Raw genomic sequence first — 19,887 nt, forward strand, 5'->3', positions numbered from 1 at the left:
GGAAACGGCTGCTAATGTACATGCTAATATGAAAATCTTTTCAATTACTGAAGAAAATGGCTAATTTGAATTCAAATTATTACCACTATTAATGGAAAAGAGACCCAACTGCGAATGAATCGGTAGCAGTTTAAGCACTCATTCTTCCTGAGGAGGAAAGTAACCCTGCCAGATGGATGACAAAGATGTAATTAATCACGTCCCCATAGGTCAGAAAAGGGGAGGGGTGGGAGAGGCCTGGATTTGTGGTTTAACTATTGAGTGTTAAAAACGTTCAAGTAAGACACTGGATGTGAAGCTGTAATTCATTTAAACAAGGCTGGGAAGTGTTTGAATCCTCCTGCACATTGATTCCTCATCATTATGAATGCATTGACCCTTCTTGCCTTATTTTTCCTTTGTCATCCAAAACTCTTTTGTCATTTATTCAGGCCCTGTTGTTTTTTCCCATTGCATTGTTGATAGAACATGCGGGTGTCTACGAGTTAGACTCGCTTTCCGAATGTGGGCTTGTGCAAAAGTGAGATCGACATGAGAGAGCGAGCCAGAGGACACCCTTAATGGCCCCCTCGGGTGGGTTTATGACCTTTTAGTGATAAGAGGCTTGTCTTATTGCCTAGTAAATTTATGATCAGAAAGGGGAAAAAGTGCTTTCTAATGATACCTGGCTTCTGTGTTTTTTACAAACCACATCTGTGTAATAAAGCCACCATATACACTAGAGGAGGCTTGTATGCTTAGTACAACAGGACGCAACTGGCTTGTTTGAACTCAGTCCACCTAAAGAAATAATTCCTGTCATGAGTAATTATTGGTTCTTAGGGCAGCCATCCCACACCGCTAATGCAACATAATGGTTAATGGCTAGAAAAAACTACAATCACATTTCATTCTTTAAGAAGAGTACTTTTTGTCTCTGTGTAAGGTAACATCTCCACTAGTTCCTCGCCCTCTGTTGTCTTCCTGGTTGCCTTGTTGCTCATGTCTGCGTCCAGTATTCACCACGTCACCTTCCTTTGTTCTTTACAATTTTTGCTTTTTGTGTTGCGGCGCCTTTTGGACTGTTGCGCTTGTTTTCTACTGCTCAGAAGTAGTATTTTCTACTCATCAATAGCACGTCTGTGAATATTCTCATTTAGAAGTTGTACTCTCACAGCATTAAATCAATGGCAACTGGACTGTTTAGGTTGTCTATAGCAGAGGTGTCCAAAGTGCGGCCCGAGGGCCATTTGCGGCGCCCCGGCTGTGATTTTATCGGCCCGCAGCAGAGTCTAAAAATGTAACTTAACAAGGAAACTTAAAAAAAACAACAACAGCGGCAAAAATGGGAAAATCAATCAAAAGTCAAAATATTAAGAGAAGAGTTGTAATCTAGCAAGGACAAAAAGCCATACTTTTACTAGAATAAAGTAATAGTATGAGGGAAAATGTCATTTTAGTAGCAGGAAGTTGAAATGTTAAAGAAAAACGTTTTCGTTTTTTTTTTTAAATATCAAAAACAGTGACTAAAGTTGTAATTTTGAAACTTAGGTTGGGTGCAAATTTATAACATAGGAATAAAGTCAAAATATTAGGAGAAGAAAGTTGAAATATTTGGAAAAAAACAAAAAAAAACAGTTTTACCAGAATAAAGTCAAAATATTAAGAGAAAAAAATAGAGAAAACACTTGCAATTTTATGAGAATAAACTTGTAAAATGAGGAAAAATATCATTTTATTAACAATGTTGAAATAAGGAAAGCTGAAATGAAATATTTGGAAAATTTTAAAAAAACAGCGAAAATGGAAAAAACAGCTGTAATTTTACGGGAATAAAATCAAAATATTAAGAACACAAGTCATAATCAAATGAAGACCAAAAGTCGCAATTTTACAAGAATAAACTTGTATTATTATGGAAGAAACGCCATTTTTACCAGCATATCACCTGTACTACAAAGGTGAAAGGCAGTGTTTACTTGCGCTACATATAGCTTCTTAGCATATCTACATGTGTTGGTCTACAAAGTATCGAAGTGGCTCTTGCATCCTTCCATTTTTCACTATGTGGCGCGCGCTGGAAAAAGTTTGGACACCCCTGGTCTAAAGGTTTGTGTCCTGCGATCGGTCCAAGGCGTACCCTGCCTCTCGCCCAAAGTCAGCCGGGATAGGCTCCAGCATACCCCGGAGACACTAGTGCGGACACAAAGTGCATAAAACACATTATACGTGTAAAACTGAAAATACCGCACAAATGTACACATGAGCACATATTCAACACAATACGCAAACCACAAGTTACTCTCTTTTAACGAGCAGAGGCTTAGTCATAAATAATGACAAGAGTGATGCTGTGGTGCTTCCTCACTCAGAAATTGAGTGTAGGAAAAACACCACGGGTTCCCCAAGCATGTAGCCAAAGACAAAAGCAATCGACCTCAGATGAATGGATCAGGATTATTGGAGATCACAGATTCACACATTTGTATCCATGTGGAATTACACACAATTAAATAAAACGTTTCACCCTTTTTAACTTTTGACATTTTTACTTTTTGCTACATAGTTACAAATTTTACACTTGACTGGTTGATCTTTATTATCTTCTGATTTTAACATCTTTGCAAATTAGAAGTTATAACTGTAATTTCCGGTGTATAAGACGCTACTTGTTTCTCTTTGGGCCCTGTGTGGCTTGTACAGTGATGCGGCTAATTTGAGGCTAAAACTCCAGTTCCCATGATGCTTAGAGTGTAGCTTCAGGATGTAGTGACGTGGATGCTAATATCACATGTGGAAGTCTCATGCAGCGATCGTGTTTTGTGTGACAAAATGGTGTGACAGTAACACCCGCAGCAGCTGCCATTCGGATACGTCCATAAAGTAGACATAGGTGTGTATACTGTAGGTACACCTATACAGGTATGTGTGTATACTGTAGGTACACCTATACAGGTGTAGGTGTGTATAGTCTCCACAAGGTTACAAGATAAAATGCACTCCTGAGACTGTAAGACCTTATGTTAGTTATGACACTGATACCTCACAAATCATCTCCAAATCCTTATAGAATTACATTATTAGTATGCCATTCAGGCAAGAATGAAACGGGCGGGGGGGGGGGGGGGGTGGAGAATACGTACGGTTTCTCTCTCCAGTTGGCTCTTGATTACTTCCCATTTCCTTCCTTCCAATCATCATCCCTGCACATTGCCCTCTCCCTCATTAGCTATTCAAATCGGTCCCTCACCCTCCTACAAAGGCCCCCAGTGGATTGCAACCCTGACTCCATTCTTCAGTGAGTCGTATTGACTCTTCTGATGGTCTCTACAAAAACGATTCCCTTTTTTATTATTCAAATGAGGGAGCCTGTGGTGAGGGCCAGTGTGCAGATCAATGCACGGATCTATCCCCAGCTGCACATGTCAAACACTGTCACGGGAAGATCGCACACCACTCTGCAGCCCCGTGCTTCATTTTGTTTATTTATTTTTTGACAACACTGGAATGTGCTGTGAAAAATCGTTCATGAAATCATTACGCCTCTGTCGGTGGCAGAAAGCTCACTGCCTTGCCGGGATCATGAGTTACTGGCATACTCCATGCAGAGGGGAACCAGATGTTACGTACCAAGAGTGGTTAGATTTGGAACTGAACAAGCACGGCAGACACTTTTCCATGAGCGGCAAGCGTCACAATTTACCGGGCGACGCACATTAAGCCTCGATAAAATGGTGTCATCACTTCAGAATAAGACGACTGCAATTACGATACCGATAACATGCTGTGGCTTCTCAGCATGAGAGGCTGCAAGATTAATCTGAATATTATCACAATCTGGCCTCTTTGGAATCGCCGTTTCATAAGATAAAGATTCATATGTAGAGGAAGGTGAAATTCATCCTGACAAAGTGATCAAAATCTTCCTAGGTTGGACGTGTGACGTGTCAATGTGACAAAACCTTGCAGCAGGTTTTTGCAGGGCGCTGACATGAATGAAACATATTCTGTGTGACTGACTGACGAGTAAACTGCAGTGAAAGGAGCCTCTTGAGCATGAGCAAGGGATGTGTCTGACAAAAACACCCTGTGATGAAAATAAACTCAATACATTTGTCCACCTTGACGAAAAAAGGAAGTTGTGTGTCATAAAAATAAATGAAATCAAACCGGAAAGAAGAAAATCCTGCATTGAGACTACAAATAATAGAACACACTAAGGTAAGGAGGGGGATAGAGACTATCTCAGCTCCCACTTAAACATTCAAGCAGGGCGGTAAAAGCCTACAAAGGTTAGTCCTCAATACCTGAAATGGAATAAAATACATTGGCTTGGTCACCACTTCAAAAATTCAGTGTTCTCCCACACTGCTCTCCAGCAGAGTGTGTTGCTGCTCAGATACGCAAGTCAGATCAAGCAGCAGGGAAACATGGACATATCCTTTGCAGGCGAGACACTGTATGCCACATGTCTAGTTATTAGCATGGATGTCACATTACTCTTTGCATGAGGAAAAAAAATAGTTTCATCCCAAAGCACACATAATTAGTACTAGCTTTTCAGCCATCGCTGTGTGTTGTTGGTGGGTTTTTTTGTTTGTTTTGTTTAGTGTGTTTGTTTAATGTTTTAAAATGTTTAGCGTTGTGTCCAAACTGGAAGATTAGTGGATCTCACTGATGTGAATACTTGTGTATAGTGTATCTTTGTGATGTACTTTTGCACATTCAAAATTGATATATATATATTTTTTTTTGCAGTGTAACGCAACATGATGTAGCCATGGCATCGTGTTTATGAATGCAACCTTTGACCGAAGACCTCCTGGCTTATTTTCCTTGACCAGCGTCAGGATATGAGTAGCTAACGCGCCCTTGAGCACGGTACCCACATTCTTCCTTGGTCTTGGAAAGCTGCCCACTGTTCCGTTGCATGTAATAACAATCAACTCAATGAATCAGTCAAATCCAACATATGAATGACGATAACGATGTTGTACTGTACTGTTCCATCTTTATTTTGCCACTAAAAATAGTCTCTTTATGCAGAATTTAAATGCAACAAATACATCTGCTAATTATGTTACATCACTAATGATACAGAACGACATGTGAGATAGTGCAGCTTTTAATAACTGCTGGGGGGTTTGGAGGTTGTGACAGCATCACAGTTTATGACTGGTCGTTGGCTATGGACCGGCGCTAGTACATTGCTCTTCTCACCCCCCAGCCTTCTACTCACCTTGAGTTATACACCCACTCTGTGCTCATCCAGTAATAAGCTATCAATTTTCCCTTTCAGTACATTTGAAAGAAATCCAGCATTTTTCCTGTACATGTTTGTGCTCAACTATCAAGTGGGCGATACAGCAACACTACGTAAGCCAGTCATGTCCCCCTGTCGTCTGCCGCACTGCTGTTTGTTTCTGCTGATAGCTATTGTGTTTCCTTCTCATTACCTGGAGCGACTTACTTCTCAACTAAAAGGTTGAAGGTTTGATCCCCAATTAGCAAGAAACTAAAGCTCGGGTTGATTCTGTCATCAGTGATACATGATGACATTAATGAGGTGTGCATTGTTTGTTCTCCACACACTTCGCCACATCTAACCAACAATGTCCGCCTTTGCAACACAAAGTGGCGATTATGCCCATTTTTGCATAGCGTAGCTTGATAATGTAGCTCGTAGCTAACAGGTATCGATAGCAAATCAGCATCCAATGAGCTCTGGGGGTGTGTTTTGACGTTTCTATGGCTCCTTGTGGCTTTTCAAAAAAGGGAACGATAATGCGTGAGCGCACCTCACGAAATCCTTACGACATGGTCATTTTTCATCCATGACTGAGTTTATTGTGCCTTTTACCTTATTTTACACTTACACATAAAAAAATGTTCAGTAAACTTTGCCTTCACAGTTAATAAAGGTTGCATGACGGGGATGATATCACCCTGGAATTGATTTCCAATATTTGATGAATATGAATAGGAGAGGATTTAAGTATAGCTTCCTATTTAAGTAAAGAGAAGTTATGCGTTAAATAATAATTATGTTGACTATGTTTATCTTAATTAATTTGACCAAAGACATTAATGGTGTACAAGAGACTGACTCTCTGCACTGGCCTATCACAAGTTTGCCACAAAGTCGATACAATTTATCACTAATGGCTTCCTTTCATTTGATATGTAATCAGAGTAAAAGCTGGGTCTTGTTTAGTTTCTACTGGCATCCATTAATTTGGCCTCTCTCTTTCCTTTATTGTTGGTTTTTTTTTCCTGTTTCTTTTTTATAGCCTCGACAGCCAGCTGGCATTCATTGTCAGCCTGATTGAGTCATGCTCAATACAAAAGCAGCGACTGGAGCTGCTGGAGATAAATGACACTCTGGGCGTACTCACACTCGGCCAATCATAACGTGCTTGGACCCACTTCACACCTACAGTCCAGCACGTTTGGATGATTTGAGTGGTATGATCTGTGTCCCATCTCAAGATCCCTTCTCTGGAGAGATTGGAAGATGTGGTCCAGGGTACGGTACAATTACATGCACATGCACGCATGCAATGTAGCCAAGTCATAAAATGACTGTAATGCCATCGCTTCTCACAGGCTTTCACAATACATATAAAATATAATAACTCTAAATAATCCAACACATGGCGATGGGCACCTATACGATACTTCCTTGCCTTATTACAAGGGTTGCCAGGATGGATGTTGCTTCAGTCGCCATTGTTTAATGTTACATCAAAAGATAAATAGATTGTCAAATAGGCTTGGGCAATTTTTATACACCGGAATCAATTCTTCTAATGGTAAGAATTGATACCGGTACACCAGTATAAATTCTTCCAATGGTAACAAAATGACTTATGCTGGTATAAATGCTAATTTCAAATTGAAAAAAAGCGGAATTGATGACGTGTTTTTCCTGCGACTGAGCCCCGCGCGAACTGTATTGATCCATTGGCGCCTCACGTCACCACCAGCACGGTCCAGCGGTGGCGGAGAAAATAGAGCAAACAACAAAACAACCAAAAGAGAGAAAATGAGCATGGCTGAAGGCGGAGGAGAAGCGGAGACTATAGATGAAGAAATTGTTGCTAACGGGGAGGTGCCTCTGTAATATGGAAGTGGTTTTTCGATAGAGCAGATGTAATCCAGACGTGTGGAGTAGCCGAGTGACTCAACCATATATTAGCCTCACGGTCCAGGCAAGTTTTATTCCGGAGGAACACAGGGGTGAAAACATCGCAAGTGAGTTGAAGGAGTTTCTCCAGGAATGGGACTTAGGTTAGAAGAAGCAAGTGTGTGTAACTACTGACAGTGGATCTAAAGTTGTGAAAGCAGCTGCCCTGAACAACTGGAATAGACCTGCTTGCTTTGGACACTCTCTACACCACGGGTCACCAACGTGGTGCCCGCGGGCACCAGGTAGCCCCCCACGACCACATGAGGTGCCCGCAAGCCTGCTTTCTATTCAGCTTTTCAGGTAATAATGTGAGAACACTAAAAAGAAATGCATTCTGAAAAGCAAAATGTGAGTTGTGGATACCAGCATGTTCTTAATGTTCTGTTTAAACAAGCATATTCTCTTTGTTTGGGTTGAAATAAGCTATAAAAAATAACTGTTACAAAAATGAGTAGCTCTTGGCCATTTTCATTTTGTAAAAGTAGCTCTCACAAGGAAAAACCTTGGTGACCCCTGCTCTACACAGTACCATAGGTAAGCTTGCTTTTCATTTCATTGTTTTTAATGATTGGGTTAAGGTTTTGTAGCTTTTCATCCAAGTTTCCGCTGAATTGAATTATATCGTCATATCGTGATACATCCCAAAAATATCGTGATGCATTCTAAGGTCCGTATCGCCTAACCCTGTTGCCAAAGAGCAAAGAGGATTGTGGTTACTCCCTTTCAGGAAAACACTGCCTCTAGCGTGTTGGTAAACAATTGCACATCAAGCGCTAGCCCCCTGTCAACGACCTATAAATGGATCAGGACGGCGTCAAAGGGCCAACATAGTGACTCCGCTGTAGCGTAATTCAGCCTTTAGGCATGCTCTTCTGGTGGAAATGCGCCAAGGAAAAGAAAAGCCACCACCATGGAGGTAAAAATGAACATCATAAAAAGCTCAGCGAGAGGCGAAACACCCACCAACTATTGGCCACACTTTTGGTCTTGACTGTTCAACTATCGTGACAATCACAAAGTACAAAGATCGTATCCCTGAGCATGTTAAAGGGTCTGGTCCTATGAAAGCGACAGGGATAACTACACAGTGCAGCGATGAAACCAGAATCAATATCCCTTTGAGCCTTATGTTGATTCAGGAGAAGGCAAATAATTGTATATTTGTTCTTCTGCCTTTTCTACCAAAAAGCCACAGGGATAAAGGTAAGAAATTGTTCTCTTTTATGTATTTAATGTTTTCATTACTGGATTTTACACATCCTTCATGTGTTCTGTCATTTTTGTCTTCACACATTGATATTTCAAACTAAAGTTTGTCTTTATTTTCCCAAATGTCAATTTCAGCCAGATCACAAAACTATGTGAAAAGCAAGTTCCTTTACCTCTCGTCCTATTTGTACTCCAACTGTCGACGAGAGACATAGATTGAATCTTGTACTACGACTCTAGGGAACCACATACCTTTCTGGAACAATGAAGAACACAATTAGCGAAGCCAAAAGTAGCCAGATGTGCTGCTAATTTTGCAATAACTATTCTGTGCAGTATGTGGAGGTCAATGAAACGGGTGACTCAGACTAGTCTGGACATTGTAGACAGACATCAGTCAAGAGATATGAGCCAGAAGCTGTATAATAAAAGACAGAAGAGCGGCGATGACTCACTTTAGTGGCTGTCAGTGATGAAGATCAACACTACTTATTTTGAACAACTCTGGGGTCATGTAGTGTGATTCAGCATGCAGAGAAAATACACGAAAAAAGAAGCTTGTAGCCTGGGATGGCCTTGACAAAAGACATCCATAATGCATCTGGCTCTATCTTTAAATTTCACCAGGACTCAAAATGTCAACAATGTTCTTTTTAAAAATGAAGATTAAACATTTAGTGTCGTAACAGCTGTATAGAGAGACCTCATAGTTTTTTTTTCAATCAGTCCAGTTTTTAAATGCATGTCATTTTTCAAATAGTTTTTATCAGCTCTTTGCCAAAAGGGACAGTATATAATGAATCTCACTTACCGCTTATTTCCACACAGCTAGACTGGGTGCTGTTCTTCCTTACGTTCAAAAGGTATACAGTATATTGGGGGTGTCACAAGATCTTGCTTCTCAGATTAAAACGTGACAAGAGTTCTCGTTCAGAAAAAAAAAAAAAAAATCTGTCTCGTGGACACTAGGCCTGGGATGACCATAAATTAATTCATTAGCCACATAGTGAATGAAAATGAACGCAATCATTTTTGCCGGCTCCATTATATTACCACGTGCATGCATGTCTGTTTTCCTCGTGGGTTCGCTCTGTGAATTGGTTTCATCACCTTGGCACGTTTGTTCCATAGAACAAAGGCATGAACAGAGTGAGCCCTTTTATCAGTCATACAGTCTCTTTGTCTAACACGGCGGTGCCGCTAGCATACACAGAGTGCAGAAGATTTTAGCGTAGTAGAAATTCTATTAGTACATTGCAATATATTTTCATATATTTTTTATATTTTCCACAGCACTTTTCTTAAAAGTAATGTTAAAATATCATCTCGTCTCGTAGACATAATCTCATGTACCGTCTCGTCTCGTGAACTGAGTGTCGCATGACACCCCAAATATATATATAATGTACTATAATAGCATATCATATATAATATAGTATAACATACTGTAAATTCCGGGGTGTAAGTTGCACTGGTGTACAAGCCACACCCACTAAATGTAGAGGAAAAAACAGATTTGTACATACATAAGCCGCACAAGTCCATGTCATAAAATCATATACTGTGGCACGCACGAGTCCGTGAGGACCAGGCAGCTCTTTTTTTGACAGGAGCCAATCATTCTCTATGAAAAAATTCACGATGAGTTTGTCAACATGTATTTGTGTTATGTATTTATTTGTGTACAGTTACGCACACTTCTACTGCTAATTTGTCATAGCCTGGTACTGTACAGTCTGTACATTGTACATGGATTGTACTTGTCCACTTGACTGCTGTGAAACTGATATTCCCTCTGTTCTGTTCTGTTCCATGCAAAATGGTATTTTAGCACAAATTGAACAAAACTGTAGAGAGAACTATCCAGAGACCACAGAACAAAGCCGAATATCTTCCCATTTTATTTATCTGTGATATGTTGGGACTAGATTAATGATCCATTAGTTACAAGATCTGCTGGTCTAAATGATAAAGGATAAGCAAAACGACCTTAGAGAATTTGTCCTAAAGCCTGTCTGGTTTTTACCCAACTTGCCTAAATCCACAATTGTGCCTGGCATAGGATAGTAGTCAAGTATTTCTTGAAGTTGGACATACCTGTTAGGTGATAGATAAGGTCTATCGCACACTTATCAGTCAGTGGTTTATGAATTTGGTGTGTGCGAAAATTATTCCTTTATAATGGCAGTTGTGAAATATTTAGTTTGTATGTTTAATTTTCCATGTGCTTGTTCCCAGTCAGTGCCTACCAGGCCATTTGCCTACACTGTAATCCACTCACCACTCAGCCTGAGTCAAGTTTGCTTAATGCATGCCTGAGCGTTTGTTCCATCTGATGCACAGATATTCCTGGATGAAAGCATACTGATGTTCCCGGCATTTTACTTGCATCACTCTTAATAAACCAAAATTTACATCGACCTAAATCAGCGCCACCTGCTATGTGAAAACCCACTCACGAGGCATCATTGCGCATTACTGCATGTTCTTAGCTGACTGAACATCGTAAGAAGAGCCACCAATGTCACAGTGACATGATTTTACATGGGATGTATGTGTGCGTTCAGGTTGCTGTGACTTCATTTCATGGACTCCGCACCACAATGAAAAGGACAGCATTCTCCAGCTGGCGCCAAGCAAATACACAGAGGTGCTGATGTTTTCTTTTTTTTATTCAACATCTTGTTATCCTAATGTGGCTTCAAACCGCTTGTTCTTACTCACTGATCCAGCATGATCAGACATAAGGGATCTTGGCTTTGTCTTGCCTGAAAGCACCTCAGTGCTCCCTGGTGGACATGGACACATGAACAACAATGCAATGGACGCCATGTGCACCAACTGCCCCCCTTTTAAGCATGCATGTCCACACACACAAGCATGCTGACATCTGACAAACATGTCACACCCTTCAACTGTACAAGTCAAGCAACAGCAATCCTTCACCAGTCAGCATGTGTGTTTATTAAGTAGCAGTGGTGTTTTGCCTTTCTTATGTAACCTAAATATTTGAATGTTTTGCCCCTCTTATGTAATAAAAATATTAGATACATCACTGCAACTTAGCACAAGAACATCCTGACTGGTGAAGGATTGCTGTTGCTGGACTACAAAATGTTGCCTCTCTTATGTAACCAAAGTATTACATACGCCATAAAGTATATTGTGGGCATTGCTGTGCAGTTCGCCAACACCACAACACATTTCCATTCGTTTAAATTTCAAAATAATGGAAATAGATATGCAGTCGTGTCTCGTCACTTTGGGGTTCGAACATCGCACCTTCACTCTATTGCGTTTTTTCAAAAATGTATTAATTCATAAATGGCCGCTGTTTCGTGGTTGACTATGGCCTATTAATAGTCAAGAAGTCTGCATATTAAACAAATTTGACATATTCTTGGCCTAAATTAAGCATTTTCAAACATGAAAATGACTAAATGAACTAAAATACGGTTTAAGGGATTAATTAAAGGCGTTAATGAACTTTAGTCTACACTAGCCACAAACTGACTTGATTGTGTCAACAACAATTATTGCAGGTTTGAATTATCTCACAACAGGCACAATAATAACAATAATACCGTAATAATAAGCATCATAATCATAATAATAAAACAGGGTATTGTTGTGGCCGTACTCCACTAAAACTGACGTCACTGCCTGTCAACACGTCCGGAAGACATTTATTGAAACACACTCAAGCATTAGTCTTAGTTATGTCTTAAATGGCTTATTTTCCCTGATTATATCTAGTATATTGGGTAATACAAGTGGTAAGGTGACTGTAGGGGTTTTATTCTATGTCTAGAGGACCCTAATAGTATTAAGAACCGTATGTGGAAGGCCATAAACAGGTGTTCTATGCTCCAACTGTAAAAATCTTTGATTTAAAAATAAGAAATCCTACTTTGTAGAAATTCATTTATCACGGTCGGGCCTGAAAGCAATAAACCGCGATAAACGGGGGATTACTGTAATTGACATCTGGAGTTACAGGAACTGTATGCAACTCGCTTCAAATGACATTTTTAGAAACCCCCCCAAAAAACACAAGACAGTCACGAGTGACAGTCGTGTACATCAATCCCCCCTTTTCGACAATCCTCATTCAGTTTAACTCACAATTGTGAAGAAAACTAGACATTTGTTTGTACAAGCTGTTCTCTGAAACCAGTGTTGCCAACTCCTCAGTAAGAAAAGCAGCTATTGGCTATTGTACTAGAAGTCACAGGATGATGTTATCGGCTAATTTGCATATTATTATGTGATGCTGTAGTAGATTATTGGTTTGTTCATTTAAAAGTGGCCATCACTTCATTAAAATAAGGCTGAGCGGTGGTGTCACGAGACACTCATAAAACGATACATGATGTTGGGTTGACTAATCCGGAACAATATTGGAATGGAAACAGTTTGAGATATCCTGACTTATTCCAAGTCCAGCAAAGCTCAACGTGTCTCGACAAGCCTGCCTCGACATCCATTCTTACATTCTATAAAGGAAACTTTCGAGCATAGTCGTTTCACACCATAGCCAGATGGAGAACATCGTAGTTAAGAAAAGAGGCCACTTAAATGATTATGTCATTTCGTATCAGTGATGTGCTTCAGAAAGTTTGAGTTACGTTTTAACCCCATCTCGAAACAAAACAAAAAAACTGTCTGGGTGGTTGTCTTGAATGAAAAACAGAAGTTGAGACTTCATCAAAGTTTTGCTGAAAATGAGTTTCTCTGTTCCAGTTGAGGAGATAAGCTGTCTCAAGGCATCGAGTTCAAAAGAGCTCCAGCTGAACAAGTTGGGTTTCCTTGCCTTGAGCTGCTGGTCCAGTAAGCCACAAACAGCATCTCTCATGGCACTGGCATTCTGTTTCTTGATCTCCATGTGTGTGCCTCTCTCACAGAACCACATGCAAGCTTTTCCCTGTATTCTCTTTGGAAAGGGGAATGGAGGAGGTGTGGATGCAGGATGTGTGTGAGAAGGTTTCAAGGGATAAGCCGGCTCGGTGATACACCACTCTCTCTTGACCTTTTATGACGAATTATATCCAATTAACAGGCTTTTGTCCTGTGATGAAGATGCTGCTGGCACTCCTCAACAATCCCATTACAGATCATAAAGGGAGCTGGGGATGTGGCTTGAGAGCACTCACTTTGTGTGTATGGCAGTTGAGGCACATTTGGTAATGGCTTTCTTATTTCTTTCTTCCTTTTTGAATGTTGGGGCTTTCATCCACAATCTGCTCCAACTGATGCTTTGTGGTATAGAAAGTATTACAGGGCTTTGCTCCATTTAAGAATTAAAATATGAGTTTGGCAAATGATGTGTGAAACCGAAGGACAGACTGACAACAAAGACACACACAGTGGTTGTGCATCATCTCGTAATAATGACCACGGGGGTGCCACACTCCTGCTGCTATGCTTCCTGTATTTATATCTGTTTAAATGCTCCTTTCTTCTCATTTTTTAGTGCAGATCATCTTTACGCTAAATCATATTTGCACCAAATATATTACTATAAGTCCAGTACAAATCCATGACTGCAGCATATGTTTCTGATGGATAGACTGTACATGCAGCGTGTTTGCAATGACGACAGTCAATTTAGAAAACATGTTTTCTGTTTAATAGGGTCGAATGCCATCTCCGGGTCGGGGATGAGATCCTGCCCCAAGTGGAGGAGTTTAGGTCTTGTTCACGAGTGAGGGAAGGATGGAAGGATGGCGAATTGGTGCGGCGTCTACAGTGATGCGGACTCTACATCGGTCTGTTGTGGTGAAGAGAGAGCGAAGCCGAAAGGCAAAGCTCTCAATTTACCGGTCGATCTACATTCCTACCCTCACCTATGGTCATGAGCTTTGGGTAGTGACTGAAAGGACAAGATTGCGGGTACAAGCGACCGAAATTAGTTTTCTCCGTAGGGTGTCTGGGCTCTCCCATAGAGATAAGGGGAGAAGCACTGTCATCCGGGAGAGACTCGGAGTAGAACCGCTACTCTTCCGCATTGAGAGGAGCCAGATGAGGTGGCTTGGGCATCTGGTCAGGATGCCTCCCGGACGCCTCCCTGGGGAGGTGTTCAGGGCAAATCGGTAGAAGGCCTCGGGGAAGACCCAGGACACATTGGAGAGACTATGTCTCCCAACTGGCCTGGGAACGCCTCGGGATTCGCTGTGAAGAACTGGACGAAGTGGCCGGCGTGGCCCCCGCGACCCGATCTCGGATAAGCGGTAGAAGATGGATGGATGGATGTGTTCTGCTTAATGCATTTGTAAAAAATAAAAAGCTCGTATTGGTAGATTTTTCTTGAGCATTCACAAGTCACTGTTTCCAATACTATTTCTCTCAAATATTGTCCACAAATGTCTAAATCTGTCTTAGTGATCATTCATAGCTCACAATTCATCCACCTCACAGGATATCGAGATGCTGATTATTGCACAGATGCGCCTTAGGCTGGCCACAATAAAAATGCGTAGTTTTACTTGCTATACTATAGTATACTATAGTACTATAGTTACTTTAGATTGATAGATAGATACTTTATTTATCTGCAAGAGCAATTCACGTTTCCAGCAGCTCTCCAAAAGTGTCCTAATAAAAGTAATCATTTAAAAAGAAAGCTAACAAAGCAAAATAGGAGAGTTATGAAACTAAGAAACTAGAATAAGAATAAATAAATAAATACATAACAGATTACTTCAACTTCAATAATACATAATAAATAATAATACATACAGTACATAACAAATAATACAATACATAATAATAATAATACATAAGTTAAGTCCAAAATGGTACGCTGACTTCATGATCAATAAAACAGCTAACAACCTTCTGACGCACACAAATGCCGCAAGAACTGGAAGTTTGGTAAAGGCTGTGTTAAAGACACAGCGCTGTTTGGTTCATGTTGGTATAGCACATTTGTTTTTCACCATTTGTTTTATTGTCAAAAGTTGTGAAGGGCACCCATTATGGATTCATACTCTCCGACATTTGGTCATCTTTTTAGGACAGCAAATGCATTGGTTGGGTAAAGCAAGGCACACTGCAGTGTATTGATTGGCCAAGAGAAAATTGTCCATGCGGCAACAGGAAGAACTGTCACACTTGTAACTGTCTTCTTTTAATAAATAGCCGTATGACTAAAAGAATGCATGCATAATGCTGGACGACCTCTACTGGTGTCCTTACGGTGTTTGTTGTCGTATTTGTTGGATTCACAAGTGAGGTGCGATGAGTCACATGGGTATGACGTGTTTTCATTTACATAGCTGACAATCCTGAGCAGAAGGACCTCAAGCCATCAGGGAGTAGCTGTCTCCAAGATATGTCCCATAAGACACCTGCCTCTGAGTATTTAGTCTGCAACTTCCTCTCCCTCTGTGCCATTTTGTTTTTTTCTGAAGTATTCCATCCTTATAGGTGTGTACCATCATGTCTCCGGGTTGAAGTTTAGCTGTGTTTGCCTGCCCCCCTTTGTACCATGTATAAAGACAATGATTTAACTGATATCATTGAAAATGTTTTTGTCAAATAGCAAAGTTTGCAAAGAACTACAGAGTCAACTGGTGATGACACCATAGACAGTTGATGGAGCCTGGGTACAATGGCTTCTTCTTTCGGTTTCCAGTTGAGAGCATGCTAACAGGGCTGCTAGCAGGCACGTCTTGTAATAAAGATACATTATAAACACAGTTGAACTCACGCAGTGTGTTAATATGGCAATTTTCAATGAAAAACGAAACGTATAACAACGGTGCGTATGCTAACCAAGGTTCCACTGTATGGATTAGGGCCTGACCAATTATTCGGGCTGTCCGATTTTCACCATTAAAGAATATCAGTAAATAAAAATAAAACTAAGAGCTACAGAAAAAAATCAATAGACTGCCACTGAAGTGAAAAGCTGTACGATTGACGCCAATGCTATTACTTATTTTTCCAATTATAAAATGCAGGTAGCTGTACGCTGCCTCTCCCCCAAAGTCAGCTGGGATAGGCTCCAGGTTACCCCGCAACCCTAGTGAGGACAAGCGGCATAGAAAATGATGAAATATATTAAAATATATAAATTTTTGCATGCAGCCGTACATCACAAAGAGTGTCAAACATTGCATCAGTAAAAAGAACCTTGCATTCAGGAACAAGGACGGAGCCGATGCAGCCTCTGCTCAAAGGAAGCTCAACACCACAGACACGTGCTGGATGGGACTGTCCACTCAGCTGCAAATGCATGTAACGAATGCAGTCCGCCATGATGGTAAGAAAACGAGCTGGGCGGGGCTAGGCGATTATAAAATAAAGCTATGCGCACGTGTACAAAATAAAAATAAAAAATGCTTTTGTTTTTTACTACAAAACCTTTAATACAAACAATGTTCAGTGATTACCTCGAGATGGTTTATTTGGAAGTGGAGGAAAATGGAAGACAAGGCTCATCGTGCTGGAGGAACAGGGGCAACTGAGTAGTTAGGATTAGGGTGTATGCTAAGTGTTAAATTAGGTATAACATCGTACTCTAGTAGCCTCTTTCCCAGCAGATATTGAATTTAAATAGGATTATTTCACTAGCTTCCTTTGAGAAACTGAACATACTACCAACACCCCTGTTCTCGCCCTCCTGTTTTGAATTCTTCCTTTTGGCGATGAAAGCGAGGATTAAAACCCTTAGGTCGGTTTCCTTGTTAAAAACGAATGAATCAATACATACTACTACCATACTGTATATGTTAGTAATTGAATTCTAAAAATGCAAATCATATTCAACTTCTTATATTACCATGTACATATGCAAGCGAGAATAATCCCTTTGAGATTTAAAACCGTTAAATGAAATCCAATTATAGAGCCCATTAATATTTACTACCATTGGTGGTTTTGTGTTGTTTTTTATGTCGACCGTGAGAGAGACAGTCTAAACCAGGGGTCTGCGTCTTTCATAACTATCAGATCTACGTTGACAACATTTTTGTGTTATTTATATAATTGATTGCCAACCAGGGGTACTCATACTCCGAGTGGTACGCACGCAAATTGCAGGAGGTACGTGGAAACGTTTAATTTCCAAGATGAGTAAATATTCTCAGTCGTTTCATATTAAGCTAGACTATAAAATGGAACGTGTGAGCGACAACGAGTAACATTACACTCAGAAAAGAACGTGAAGAAAAGGATAAAATCATTGAGAAGCTGAAAAACACCATAGATGATATGGATCAGAACACACGAATGAATGACGTGGTCGTGACGGGACTTCGAATTAAACCAAGGTCCTATGCCAGAGCAGTGGCGAATACTGAAGAACCAGACGAAAGGGATGTCGCCTCAACAGAGCAACAAGTTGTTGATTTTTTGCAATCGAAGGAGGTGGATGTAGACATCCAATCTATTGATACTTGCATCCCACTGTATGGGAGGAACCGCACTACACCCGTCATCATCGTCAAATTCACCAACAGGAAATACAAGGTTGCCCTGCTGAAACAGGGAAAGAAGCTGAAAGGAACAAATGTCTACATGAATGACCACCTGACCAAGCGCAACGCTGAGATTGCGAAGAAAGCACGTGATCTGAGGAAGCAAGGAAAGATTCAAGGAACATGGAGTGCAAACTGCAAAATCTTCATCAAAGCAAATGGAGGACCAGAGGCCAGAGTTCTTGCTGTCAAAGACATCAAGGACCTAGAAAGATATTGAGGTCTCCCAACATGGAGGAAAACAGCTTTAATATGCTACAAGAAGATCTACAATTGGACACTTTTCACTTTACAGATCACAAACAATTGGATATGGAAAAAGATATTGATCCAGACTCAAATTTTTTCTCTCACATTACAAACGACTGCCGTTATTATACGGAGGAGCAATACAACAACAGTTTCATCAACGACGACAAGTTATCCATCATACACATAAACAGCAGAAGCTTGAACGCAAACTTTACTAATATTAAACAATATTTGAATCAATTCAAAGAACCTTTCAAAGTTATAGCAATCTCAGAAACTTGGATTAATGCTAACAAAGGAATGGACTTCGAGCTGGAAGGATATGAAATGACGTGTGCAAACAGGAACAATGCAAATGGAGGAGGTGTGGCCGTATACGTGGACAAACATTTGAACTACAAAATGGTAAAGAATATGTCATTTGTCATTGATAACATTTTAGAATGTATAACAATTGAAATCTGTAAAGAAAAAAGCAAAAATGTGTTAATAAGTTGTGTGTACAGAACTCCAAAGTCAAAGATTGGAATGTTTGAGGATTGGATTAAGACAACGTTTACAGACATAGGTCAGAAAACTATTTTCATATGTGGAGACTTCAATATTGACCTCTTGAACTCACACAAGTGCAAGGAAACAGATGACTTTATAGATACAATGTATAGCTTGAGTTTATATCCTAAAATCATTAGACCAAGTAGAATAACAGACCACTGTGCCACCCTCATCGATAATATATTCACCAATGACTTTGATAACAACACCATCAGTGGCCTGCTAATTAGTGACATCAGTGATCATCTTCCAGTGTTTACAATCTACAATGAACATTATAAGAAAAAACAGGCGGAGGCAAAAAAGACTTTTCAAAGATTGCGTACAGAGGACAACATCCGTGCCTTCAAGATAGGTCTAGAAGAACAAAGTTGGGAGAGTGTCTACAGTGCAACAGATGTGGACGAGGCATATGACAGCTTCCTTGGTACTTATATGGAGCTCTACGATAAGAACTGTCCCTGGCAAGAAAAGCCCAAGAAGCAAAAGAAAAACCAGCAGCCATGGATGACAAAAGGACTAAAAAACGCCTGTAAGAAGAAGAACACATTATACAGGACATTTATCATTCAACAGACTAAAGAAGCAGAACAAAAGTATAAGACATACAAAAACAAGTTGACAACTATCTTGAGAGTGTGTAAGAGGGAATATTATAGTCACGTACTAAATAAGAACAAAAATAACATGAGAGCAACTTGGGGCATCTTAAATAGTATTATAAAGAACAACGTTAAGAAAGCAGACTATCCTCCCTATTTCATGGTTGGAAACACTTACAGGAATGACATGAATGCGGTAGCTGAAATGTTTAATGAATATTTTGTAAATATTGGACAAAAACTGGAAGAGGAAATTCCAAAACAAGACACAATTGATGAAGGGATTGATATTATCGATAGGAACCTTAATTCTATGTTTCTCACTGCTGTAACCAAAAAGGAGATCACTGACATTGTTAACCATTTTAAGGCAAAAACATCAACTGATTGTCATGGAATCGAAATGGAAACAATTAAAAGGGTCATCAATGAGATCGCAGACCCGTTAACATATATTAGTAACTTATCATTTCAGACTGGAATATTTCCAAGCAAAATGAAAACAGCCAAGGTGGTTCCAATTTTCAAAAAAGGAGACAAACACCAATTTACAAATTATCGACCAGTTTCCTTGTTACCACAATTCTCGAAAATTGTGGAGAAGCTATTTAATAATAGG

At 40.0% G+C, this 19,887-nt stretch overlaps 1 protein-coding gene and 1 long non-coding RNA gene across 6 annotated transcripts in view; one reads left to right on the forward strand and one right to left on the reverse strand.

Annotated features, from left to right (window-relative positions):
• Positions 1–19,887, reverse strand: part of alk (ALK receptor tyrosine kinase) — a 375,499-nt gene that overhangs the window by 343,590 nt on the left and 12,022 nt on the right. The window lies entirely within an intron of this gene.
• Positions 6,955–14,826, forward strand: LOC129192044 (uncharacterized). 4 transcript variants are annotated; one of them, XR_008573318.1, is made up of 5 exons: positions 6,955–7,468; positions 10,945–11,027; positions 13,121–13,207; positions 13,282–13,383; positions 13,457–14,826. It is a non-coding gene; the product is annotated as an uncharacterized LOC129192044 (long non-coding RNA). The 4 variants fall into 4 exon arrangements; XR_008573319.1 differs by having other exon boundaries at positions 13,121–13,560; positions 14,012–14,826; XR_008573317.1 differs by having other exon boundaries at positions 13,282–14,826.

This window comes from Dunckerocampus dactyliophorus, chromosome 13 (genome assembly GCF_027744805.1).
Source record: "Dunckerocampus dactyliophorus isolate RoL2022-P2 chromosome 13, RoL_Ddac_1.1, whole genome shotgun sequence".
In the NCBI taxonomy this organism is placed as follows: Eukaryota; Metazoa; Chordata; class Actinopteri; order Syngnathiformes; family Syngnathidae; genus Dunckerocampus; species Dunckerocampus dactyliophorus.